Raw genomic sequence first — 12,322 nt, 5'->3', positions numbered from 1 at the left:
CACCTACTTAGAACAAGCTTAGCAAAGCACAGGGACCGCGGTTCAATCCCCCAGCACCACATGTCAGCCAGCCCCGCCCCCTGGTGGACTGAGCTGCCCCCCACACACACATAAATAAATAAATAAAATTAAAAAAAAGAAAGGCTCAAATTTTAAATTTTAATATTTGATATTCACACATATGTCAAATTTCATTTTAAATCACACATCAACATTCTATTTGCATGTTGATTATATGCCACAGTTATCTCTGTAACAGTCTCAGAGCTGGAAGTGCCTATAAATCACAAACAAATGTCTATGCATACCAAAATCACATATGAAATAACTGTCTTTTTTACAAAGAAAAGTTGCTGTGAAATTTTTTCTTTTTGTTTAAACATGTAATCTATAATGGATGTGTGACTGTGCATTTGTTTATATGGAGAACTTGTACTTACAAATCAAGCATGTAAATATAGAAAAGATCCAGCCAAGCTAAAGTAGGCACTTCCTGCAATCAAGTTAAATGGTTTGGCTGCCCAAGGCAGTGAGTGAACGCATCCTGGAACCTTAGGGAGCAGCAATACCTCTGGCAAGGCAGGTGAGGGAGCTGTTTCCTGCGGTATTTTGCACTAATCCTCCAAAAGTAAATCAGGTGTGAGAAACCAGTTTAGTAGGAGAAATAGCACAAGTTGGAGCAACATCCTGGCCAATACGTGTTGGGAGGCCTTGAGAAACATAGTTAATTCTGTTGTAGCTGCTGGTGGTGAGCTCTTTGCTCAAGTCTGCAGAGATTTTCGGAGACTCCCAATAGTTCTGGGGAAATACTGAAGTTATCCTGTCCAATCAGATCTGAAAAAGAAACGGTTTCAGCTCAGTGGACTTGGTGAAGCAAGTCTGCTCCCAGCCTTCAATCTCAAACATGACCATGACTAGGTTCCTAGGGATGATTTGAGTTGCTGAATTAGGGCCCTTTACTTCTGGGAGAAGTCCTAAAGAAGTTGAAGATGCCACAACTTGGATATAGATGGGTTTTGATTGTGGATTCTGAATCCTTTCTTTTTATTTAGTACAGGTTCTACAGGGTCTCAGTACACAGATCAGACTTGTAGTGGTCCTTCCTGTTTTTCAACCTCTCAATAGCTGGGATTACAGGCACACACCACTGATGCCCAGTCTCGTGTGCCCTGGGGGCGGGGCCAGCACAGCAGGCTGGGGATCAGGCCCAGGATCGAACCCCTAGCCTCTGCGTCTGCCTAAGCAGCCACTTTAATCCGCTGAGCTATCTGACTAGCTTTCTGAATCCTTTCTTTCACATACCTTTAAAGAAGTTTGAAATACAAAATCAAAATACATCCTGTTTGAAAGTTGGAAGTTGGAAGCTTTAAACTGCCTCTGCACTTCTTAAAGAATGGGTTTGCCTCTGTGGTTGGGAGAGCGTAATGGTCAAAGCCCTCCTGCATTCTTCTGTTCTGCTATAATTTAACCTGTGGTTGCCATCAGCCTCTCCTCTTTACTGACTGTATTATCGATTGTATGGAAGTATTTCTTCGTTTAATTGGCAGCGGCAGTGCTGCGTGCTCTCCAGCCTCATATCTACCTACCAAGTGACCATACTGAGTATATTTTTAAAAGAACTAACTTTGTGATCCTGTCCTAATGAATTAGCATTCTGTGTTCCACATTAGCGAGGCTTTGGGATGCTCTTCTTCTCCCAGTCACTGTCATTAATGCCAAAAGTAGAAGCCTTTGGCTGTTTCTTTTAGTAATCCACATATTAGCTTCAGCAGTAGACAAAGCACAGACCAAAAAGTAGACAAAAAAGCACTGTAGATCATGAACTTTTATAGTTTGCATTAAATTTACTCTCATAAATAAATCATATTTAAATTATATCTTTCAGTATGTTTCCAACATGTACAAAATAATTGATGGGGATATTACGGTTTTAAGGAAAGTTAGAAAAATGGGTCCAAAATGATATTTTATTGGTAAATTCACATCTAGACATTCAACTGAAATCTTTGGCTGAGGAGGCATCAGGGCTGACAGAGCAGGAAACTGAAGAAATCTACATCTTGTGCTCACTGCTAACTGGTTGTATCAATACCGTGCTTATTTCTTCTCACTGTGAGTCTTAGCTACAGAGTCAGATATTTAGGAAGGGGCATAGTAGTTATAAAAGTCAGAGATATAAATATTATTCGCACATATAAAATAGTTACTAAAATAAAAGTATAGGATATGTATTATATATGATACATATGTACAGAGACTTCATTACCTATATCTACATAGATGGTGTCTTGGGTACTTTCCTGATTGCTGGGTCAGAATACCTGACACTCATTAAGTTATAGGAAGAGAGGTTTATCGCAGTTCACCATTTGAGAAGTTTCAGTTCATGTATGGTAGGTTTAATGGCAGAAAGCAGCAGAGCAGAGCAGAGTATGCAGGGAAAACTGCCCATCTCATGGCAGTCAGAAGCCGAGAGCAAAGGAAGCAGAGAAGGAGGGAGGGCTGCCCTTCCAGGGAAGCCCCCAGGCCCTGGCTTCCACATCAGGCCCCTTGTCCTCACAGAGAGTCAGCTGGCATCCCCATAATTCCATTACCCTCCAAGAGCCCTAACTCTATGTACATGAAGCTTTAGAGGAACATCAAGATATAAATCATAGTGGATAGACATGGTAGGTGTAGGTATAGATGGTGATGGGCACATACACATGACTAGATAAGGCAGTGTAATAAAATAGAAAATAAAAATAAAGAGAAGGGCCAATGAGATAGCTCAGCAGAATAAGCACCTGCTTAGGCAAGCGCAGGGACTCGGGTTCTATCCCCGGCATCATATGTCATGCCGGCCCCACCCCCAGGTGTGCTGAGCCTGCCACCAAGACAACCGGGCCTGGTGGAGCATGCCTGTAATCCCAGCACTGTGGAGACTGAAATCCAAGCTGCATACAAATTTCTTGAGTTGAAAGAAAAAAAAATGGTATGTAAGAAATATTTTCATTCCATAGAAACTTTGTTTGATCATTTCCAAATTAAATAAAAAACATTAATTATTAAGTCAGCAAGTCAAGGACAATTTTTTTTTCAGAAATGATTGCTTTCACTTTTCTAGGAATTCTTTCCCCAGTATCTTTCAAGTTTAACAAGCTGCAGTTTTGCCCTCAGCCTGAACAGCTCCTACCTCCTAGCTCATTTATTTATTGAGTCCAGGGCTGTCTTTCATAGCTTCTATGGCCTCTTTCTTTCTTTACTAATAAAAAATTGTATTTACTTAGAAGCATTGAGCATGGCAACATTTCTGATCTTCTCCTCCTCTCCTACCTCCCTTTCCTTCCACTTTCCCATCTCCACAGAGCCATGCTATTTTCCCTGCCTGGATATCTCTCCATCCACTTTTATTTTCTGTCATCTTTCATTAAGGGCTTCTTGGTTTTTCTCCCAGTCTTTCAGAGGCATTTTTATCCTCTCTTACTATCTCCTTTCTCTCTTCTTATTGAGAGCAATAGGAAATTGATGTGTTGAAGACATTGTATGCATTAACAAAATGCTGTTTCAGTTCTCATTTCAAGACTGGATAATTGTAATTGTACCTCTATTTTTTTTAAAACATCCAACCATAGTGCAGTAAGATGTGTGGGCTGGGGCATCATGTTCATACCTGTGTGAGTCTGTGTCTGCACCTGTGTGCAGCCTGGGTCAGCGCAGTGTTCCTCAGCTGGTCAGGTCAGTGCAGCAGTGCCACAGAGATGAGGGTGCCGCCTGTGTCGTGGGCCTTCTAGAGTCGCTCTCAACTCTTGCCTGCTGTTTCCCACATCTGGATACTAAGGTGATTTCTATTGAATTCTATCAATAGAAAGGTGGTGATAATGTCATTTAGGGTAGTAGTTTGGGGGTATATAATAGATCTAAAGTCATCAAAATGAATACATTGAATGAAAGAGATTTTTGTATATTGATTGCACCTGAATAAAGCTGTTGAATCAAACAAAAAGCAGTTTCTGAAGTGTGACCTAAGAGGTAGCACATGAGGAATTGTGGAAAGGCATAGGAGGAAGTTTTCAGCTCTGTTCATTTTGGTCTGCTCTTTAAAATCCTGGTAACCTCTACTCTGGATGGCCCTGTAGCTTGGGTTCTTGCATTATTACTTTTACTCCCCTGGAGCCCTTCCTAGCCTATTAATTAGCTCTTTGATAAATGAACCTTCTTCAAATTGTCCTTGTTTTATGATTCCTATTGGGACTATGGTGGACACAGATACTTTTGCTTATTCATTTTTAGCAACTATTTCTGGTTTGGGGATGTGGCTCAGTGGTAGAGTGCTTGCCTTGCATGCACAAGACCCTGGGTTTTGATCCTCAGGACCATAAAAACAAGCAAACCAACAAAGAACCAACTATTTCTCCAGTGTTAACGATGAGCCAGACACTGAACTTGACTTTGGAGGGTAAAATACAGTGTTTAAAAAAGCAGCCACAGTGTTTGACCCCATCAAGATTAAATAAACAAATTTATTTATTTGTTTATTTATTTAGACAGTGTCTCATTGTACAGTTTAGGCTTGCCTTGAACTCATTGCATAGCCCATCCAGGTTGACCTTGAAGTCTCAGAAATCCTTTTGCCTCAGCCTCTCAAGCGCTGGGATTACAGGTATGCACGACAATGTACAACAATCAAAATTTAGAGTAGAAATGTATCTACACTTCTGTCAGTGGTCAAAATTGATGGAGTTTTCATTGTACTCATGTGACATAATCTAGCCAAACTTAACCTAATTGTCTTTTTTTGCCATCACAAATAAGACTTTATTTATCAATATTAAAAAATCTGGATCTTAAACAGACTCTTGGACTGGTGGTTCATATCCATCAGCTCATTCAACTTTAGCTCCAGTCTCATTCCCAGTAGCCTTTCCAGAGATACTGCCTTCACTATGAGGCTCCATGAGTTTTCCCAATTCATACTTGGGCTTCTTCAGCATTTTTACCTTTCTGACAAAGACATCATGAAGAGGGTAGATAGATTGGCAAGCCTCTTCTATGTCTTTCTCAGTGCTGGCTTGAATCAGCTTATTGAACACTTCCTTCCAGTCATTTGTCTGCACCTCTCGGGTCATGATTTATTTCCATCATCTTCTTTCGGATCTGGTGGACTTGTGTGCTGAGCATAAGAGGTCTTCCATTTCTGATTGTTGCTCTTGTTAGTAAAGCCAACACAGAACAAACAAAGCAAATCACCATGGGTAGTCTTGATATCAACATGAGCTCCGATCATGGTCTGCCTTTTTTTTGACCATGGAATAGATTTTTGTCACAGGTGAGGTCCATGCCATAGAAGTTAGGCAGTTTTTGCTCTGAACATCTTCAATAATTAGCTTGACTTTTCTAAAGGCAACTTCATCATTTTGCAGGTCAGCAAGGCTCACTTCAAACACACGACCTTTGAGCCCATCAAATGCAATTTTGGTTCCTTGAGTTCTGGTGACGAGTGTTTTTCCAATATTTCTTATGTTGAACATAGCCAGTGCCTTCACATCATGCCTGTCTTTTTAAGAAAATGGATCAACCACTTTCTTCTTGGCTTCTTTTTTGCCACCTTTCATAAGGAGCTTGTTCTTGCCTACTGTCATGGTGCTGCTCAGAGAGCCAAAAGTGGTAAATGTCTCTTAACATACTGTAAACATTGCTTTTGCTCCTGTGCATGGTTCCTGATGGGTATTTTTCTGAAGAACACTTGGGAGTAGCAGGTGTAGGCATTTCCAGATAAGAACATAGTAATTAGCTAGGGGAGTCTTACCCAGCTGGAGACACCTATGTGGAACAGATCTCTAGTCTAAGATTTTCTCCAGATAGACTGGCCCAGATCTCTAGTCTAAGATTTTCTCCAGATAGACTGGCCCAAACAAGTATAGACAGCATCATGTGGGCCTTTTTGGTGGAGGTGTTGGTTTGAGTGGATTACTTAATAGAGGAGAAAATATAAAATGGTTACAGTTGCTTTGTAGGAGGTTTATGCCATTTAAATATGTGCACATCTAATGAATTTACTTCATCAGAGAATGTGCAATGTACATGAACTACAGAAAATCATATGGCCAAAATCAAATATGGAGTTGCCATTTGCCTTAGCACTTTCACTTGTGGGTAGAGATCCAGATCAACTGTAAGCAGAGTCACAGAGATATTTGGATATCCATATTCATCAAACCTTTGCCTACAATAGTAAAGAAATGGAAATGACCCAAATGTTCATAGAGAGGTATACATACAATGTAGTATGTATGTACAATTCAGCATTAAAAAGGGACAAGGTTATGATACATGCTTCAACAGAGGTAAAGCTTGAAGACATTATGTTAAGTGAATTAAACCAATCATAAAAAGACAAGTACTGTATAAAACTCAGTTTAAATGAGGTACGTCAGATGATCAAGTTCATAGCGACAGAAAGTACAATGGTGGCTTCCCCAGGGAAAGGGAAGGAGGTGCTGAGACTTTTTTGTTTTTTCAGGGGGTGGTACTGGGAATTGAACTCAGGTCCTTGTGCTTGCCAAGCAGGTGCTTGTGCTTCTGAGCTATCTTCCCTGTCCTGAGAAATTGTTTTTAATATGTGTGGAGTTTCAGTTTTGGAAGGTGAGAAAGTTCTGGAGATTGGTTGAACGTGTGCATGCACTTAAATTTCCAGAACTCAACATTTAAAAATGTTTATGATGGTAAGTTTTATTACATGTATTTTAGCACAAAGTGTATGTTTCTGTATACTTATGCCTATTCATAAACATATATATTATTTTTCACTATATTTTAGTGTTATAACTTGAAATTCTAATGTGGAAACCATTAATAAGCAATGCCACGGTTGAAGAGGAAAATAATTTTGGTATTTTATCCAGCCATTCACATTGCTTTCTCTCTGTCTCTTTTGCTGTCTCTGTCTCTTTGCCTATCTGTCTCTTTGTCTCTCTTTCTCTTCCCACACTTAAAAATAGGCCTTAGGAGGGATGAGAAACTCAAATGTCAAATTTCTCTGGATATAATGAGAAAGTTTGATTGTGTTTTTTTAAAGTATAAGTACAGTACAATTCAAGTTTAAAATTATTCAAAATGTTTAGCTTCTAAAAACGTAAACATGTTTGTTCAGTAAAGAAATATGTTAGTGTTTAGATCTTCAAAAATGATCTCCGTGTCCAAGCCACAAATGAGACCGAGATTCTCTGGGCACGTACTCACACACACATAAGTCTTGATAGTCCAAGGTTGAAAAGCACTGTCAGGAAGGAGAGCAATGAAATTCCCTTAATTTGGTATTGTTATCTTTCTACTTCAAAATCGGATGCTTATAATATGAAAATACATATGAGACAAAAGGAGACATTGAGAGGCAGAGGGACGAGAGAGATTTACAGAGAAGAGATTTGTATGAAGAACTCAAGAATGTTTGCCTCAAAGCTTTCAAGTATGCAAATTATAAAGCAAAATTCAAAAACCTACATGAATATCCTTGCATAATATAAAGGAACCTTTCTGCAGAGGGCAAACAGCTGTCTAATTATAATTTCTCACTGTTGATTTGCCTGCCATTCTCTACGTGTACTTCATATTCCAGACCTTTTCTTATGCTCATCTCTCAGCCTAGAATACTTGCCTGGGTCTCCTGTTTGATCCATATGATTTCTCTACTGGACCAAATCAAACCTTACCATATCCTCTGAATAGCTACCATTTCTTATGTGTCTATTAAGTGCTGCAATTGTACTGTTGATGTTCTCAATATCATTTCTAAGTTTGAGAGATTTTAAGGCCTTCTCGTCACTTTTATTTTACAGATGAGAACACCGTGGCTCAGAGGGGAGAAGTCACTTGTGCAAAGACCTGTGAGCAAATGCTGTCCCACCTAGGCCCTTGGCTCCTTCCACCTGTCTAACAGGCCCTCTCTCCAGGTCCTCAGACTCCTAGTTGCCATCAACATTTCTACATAAACAAACAACTCTTCTGGAGAATATTCCCTGTTCACTCAATCTAAAAACTTTCTACAGTATCTGTTCCTTTTTTTTCTTAATAACAGTTACTACTTTGTGAAAGTAGCTAGGTTATCTCTTCTTTACTTACATATTGTCTATTTATTGCACGAACACCAAAGGAGCAAGGAGGAAAGCTTCCCCACCTCACCCTCCTGGAATGGTGACTGCGGTTATTATGGGATCTTAGGTAGCATTTGATAAATGAATGAAGCGTGGTGAGTGAAAACTTCCAGAGCAGGGCCCTGTGATTTTCTTACTCCATGTTTTTTCTACTCTAACTTTGTAGACTGTGCTACACAATTTTAGAGACTGCCTGGGTCAGCAATCCTGCAGGGTCAGCAGACAGTCTGGAGACCTCGGGAAGAACTGACATTGTACTCTAAGGGCAAAGCCAGCTTCCTTCCTGGGCCCCTCCACCCGCTGGGTGAAACTTTAGCTCTGGCCAGGCCTTTGACTGACTGACTGAGGTCTTTCCAGCAGACAGAGGAAAATCTATTTTACTCAGTGACTACAGATTTGCATGGAAAGGCCATCCAAAAATAGCCTCTTTAGAAACAGCATTTATTATATATCCCCTAAGAAGCAAACTACATCTTTCAACCTTATTAAAACAGTGAAGTAATTCAAATCAAAAGGCATTTCAAAAATTTAAAAATGTAAATGCTGATTTATCAGCTATTAAATGCACAGCTTTTTGCTCGATAGTGTTCTTACAGAGGTGAGTCAACAGGCTTTCCTTAATCATACAGCTTATTCATAGTCACGAAGAACCTGGAGAAGATGTAGATTTCTTCATTGAGTGCCACTATTACACATTCATGGGTCTGTTTTTATTTTTTTCTCCTCACCCTATAACTGTACCCCATCTTCCTGGTCTACTGTAAAGACTGCATCCAGAGGCATTGATGGGCTACTCAGAATCTCAATGTTGCTTTTTTTATGCAAATGAAGGATTGTACTGTTCAGACCCTCTGTGTGATCATTTCTAAAGTGAGTGTAATAATTCCTGGACTGACACAATGAATGGCAGTGCAAGTCAATGGAAAGATGTAAGATTCTAATGGAAAATGGTCAGGAAATTTAGAGAGAAAAGTTATAGAAGAGTTACATAAATCAGGAGATAAACACACACACACACACACACACACACACACACACACATATACACACCCTACTGATACTAACCAGCTGCTCTGGAGATTCTGGCTACATGCCTGCCTCCTTACTGGGTGCAAATAACTAGTGCAAAACAAAATTAGCGCCTTCCCAAGTGTTTACACGTGGGAGGGATGAAGTGAAACCCTGTTACACAGAATTAGGCTTCCGCAGGCCTGGGCATCAAGCTCCAGGAGGACTCCGCTGGCAAGCAACTGGTTTACAAAGATTAAGTATGTAAATATCGCAAGCATTCAGAATATAGAACTGAGGTAAAAACTGGAATTCCATGACATTTGCCAAACTGTCCAAAATTATGAAGTATAGAATTACTAGGCTGACTTTAAGAAATAGTATTCTATGGCATGAGTTCTCTTCATCATTAATGTCATTCACAATAGCAAGTTATTGTTATTGTGTATATTATCATTCACTACAACATTCAGTGTTCCCTAGTCAATGTTTATTTAGAATTTTTATATTTCTTACATTCTTGTGCATGTACTATATCCTGTTTCCTCCTAAAAAGGACAGTATTCACTTTGTGTGATTTTCATTATATTGCTTAGGAAAATCATTGTATGTGTTTTAAGATGATTATTCAAATATTTTATTACTTTTGGTTGGAATGAGCTTTCTTTTGAGTCTCCTTATAAGAATAACAGTTATATTATTTCAAAATATAATTATACACTATAATTAAAAAGACTATTTTTACTATTATGGACTACTGGACTATATTGGAATATTTTGCTGAATTCATGCACCTACAATATTTAAATGACAATGGAATGTTCTTCTCTGACAAAAAAGGAGATACAAATAAAAAAAATTTAAAAAGGCTATTTTGGTTTGTTATCTATGAAAACAAAACGTGTGTGTGCATATATAAACTTATTTAACATTTTCTTATGTATGGTGCTGTATTTGAGCTTTCTTCTATCTAGATGAAAAGCCATCTAATATGGATTTCCATCTAGCTGATAATCTACAAAAATGCTTTATTTTCAACCTATATTACTCTAACCATATGCAGAAATTATCAACAAAGTCAAATGTCTATTGATAAGGTGTTACAAGTATTGAAGCAAATTTAATCATGTCATGTCACTCAAACAGCAAGACACTACTATCATCAGCAGTCACACACACACACACACACACACAGAGTTTAAATATTTCATTGATTTTATATGTCTTTCATAATAGAGTGAAGACTCTACTATACCAGGCCAAGTGTGATGGTATACACCTGTGATCCCAAAACTTGGGAGCCTGAGGCATGAGGATTGGTGGGAGTTGAAGGCCAGTGTGGGCTACATAGCAGGACCCTATCTCAAAAAGATAAATAAATAAAAATAAAAATAAGACTCTCTTAAACCTACAATTCCTTCAGGCACAACCTCCAGGATATGTCACAGCAAGTTGACTCTCTCTACTCTGGCCTCAGGGACATCTGTTCATTCTCTTGCCTGACCACATTTTCCCTGCCACAGAGTCTTTGGACAGGGGTGCTTGTGTCCCTCCTGTTTTTGAGTAGTTAGCATCTAAGCGTTCTTCAGCATTTCCCTGTGGAAGCTGTGCTCAACCTTCTAAATCAGGAAGAAGGAATCGCAGATGCCAAGCATCACAGAAATCACCTCCATCAAATTTGTCTCTACTGCAATTTCCAACTGCTTGTGTCCACACTTACCGGGCTGCCTTCACACCCCCATCAAACTGTGAGCTCTGTAAGAGACAGTGCTCATCACTTTTTGCCCACCGTTATATACGGCAAAGCCTAGCATGCAACTCAGAGTAGTGGAAACTTGATAAATACTCATAAAAACTATGAAAAAAAAGTATGAGCAGTATTTGAGATGCAATACTGTCCAAGTGACAAGCTCATATTCTGTGGGAATGGAATAATCTGAAGACCTGTTGATGGCTTAATTTATCTGTTGGGAATGTTGAAAATGAAAGACTATGATGAGTATTTCTACGCTTGCTTTCAATTCTGTAGGATAACTACTAATTTGCCAAATGCCTCCAATGTAAATGTTTGCATGTTGTGACTTCTATTTGCTTCCTTGCCAATGGCAGGGAGTAGAATGCCTGTCTGACTCACCCTGACAGATCAGCTATGGCAGGTCTGCTGCTGCAGAAAATTCCCCACCCCAGAGGCTGCCTCTTCCTGCAGGGAAGGCTCAGGAGCAAATGCTGTCAGTAGCAGCCATGCATTGCCGAAGACGTGTAGTGAGAAAGGCGTCAGGCGTTGTCTCAGTGTGCAGATCATAGTGAAAATCATGAAAGATTTTCAAGGCATTGAGTGTAGATTAAACAATCAACTTTTGTGTGAAAGCTCCGAATTTCTGTTACTATTTCATTTTTTGTGCCCATCGCTTTTAAAAATTAATTCATTTGCTCTCATAAATTTGAAGGAAAAATACTTTCTTCTAACAGTTCTTTTTAAACTATATTATTGGATTTCACATCCCATTTTATGTAGTCTATTTATACTTCTTGGCTTAAAACTGTCAAAAGAAACCTTCTTTGTAGCTAGAACAATAGGCTTATCAGGCTTCCTTATTCATTATTTCTTGCTTCTTCTTTACATAACTACATTGCCCTGTCTTTTGCATAAAATTGTGAATATTTGTTGAATTAATAAGCACTTAAAATAGTAGTCTACGTATGTAATTTTTTTCTTCACAAATCATTTTATTTAGTAACACATTTTGTTTGGTTGTGACATATGTTTTAATTTTTTAAAAAAACAATAAACTACAGTAATGATCTTATGCTGTACATGGGAATCATGCAGTTGTATAAATGAGGAGATTTAACAAGTGATGAATTCGCTATAAAAATGACAGGACAATAATTAGAACAATAAAAGGGATTGAATGCAGATATGCTAATGATACATATAATTGTTTCCAGGTGATTTTCTTTCAGTTTATTATAAATTGGAAATATCTACACCTTGTTGATCATTAAGAAAGGAATTGGGTGGAATGGAAGGGTTTAGGTTTAAATAGAAGCTGTAGTTAGAAAGAATCTCTAGACAAACACATTGGCATGTAAATAAATTGGTAATAGAAGTTTTCTCATCTGATTTTATTAGAATTCCTATTTTGTTGCATAATTTAGAAACAGATAGTGAGGAGCTACCA

Source organism: Octodon degus, unplaced genomic scaffold (genome assembly GCF_000260255.1).
Source record: "Octodon degus isolate 3935 unplaced genomic scaffold, OctDeg1.0 scaffold00160, whole genome shotgun sequence".
NCBI lineage: Eukaryota > Metazoa > Chordata > Mammalia > Rodentia > Octodontidae > Octodon > Octodon degus.
Note: the sequence above shows the minus strand (reverse complement) of the source record.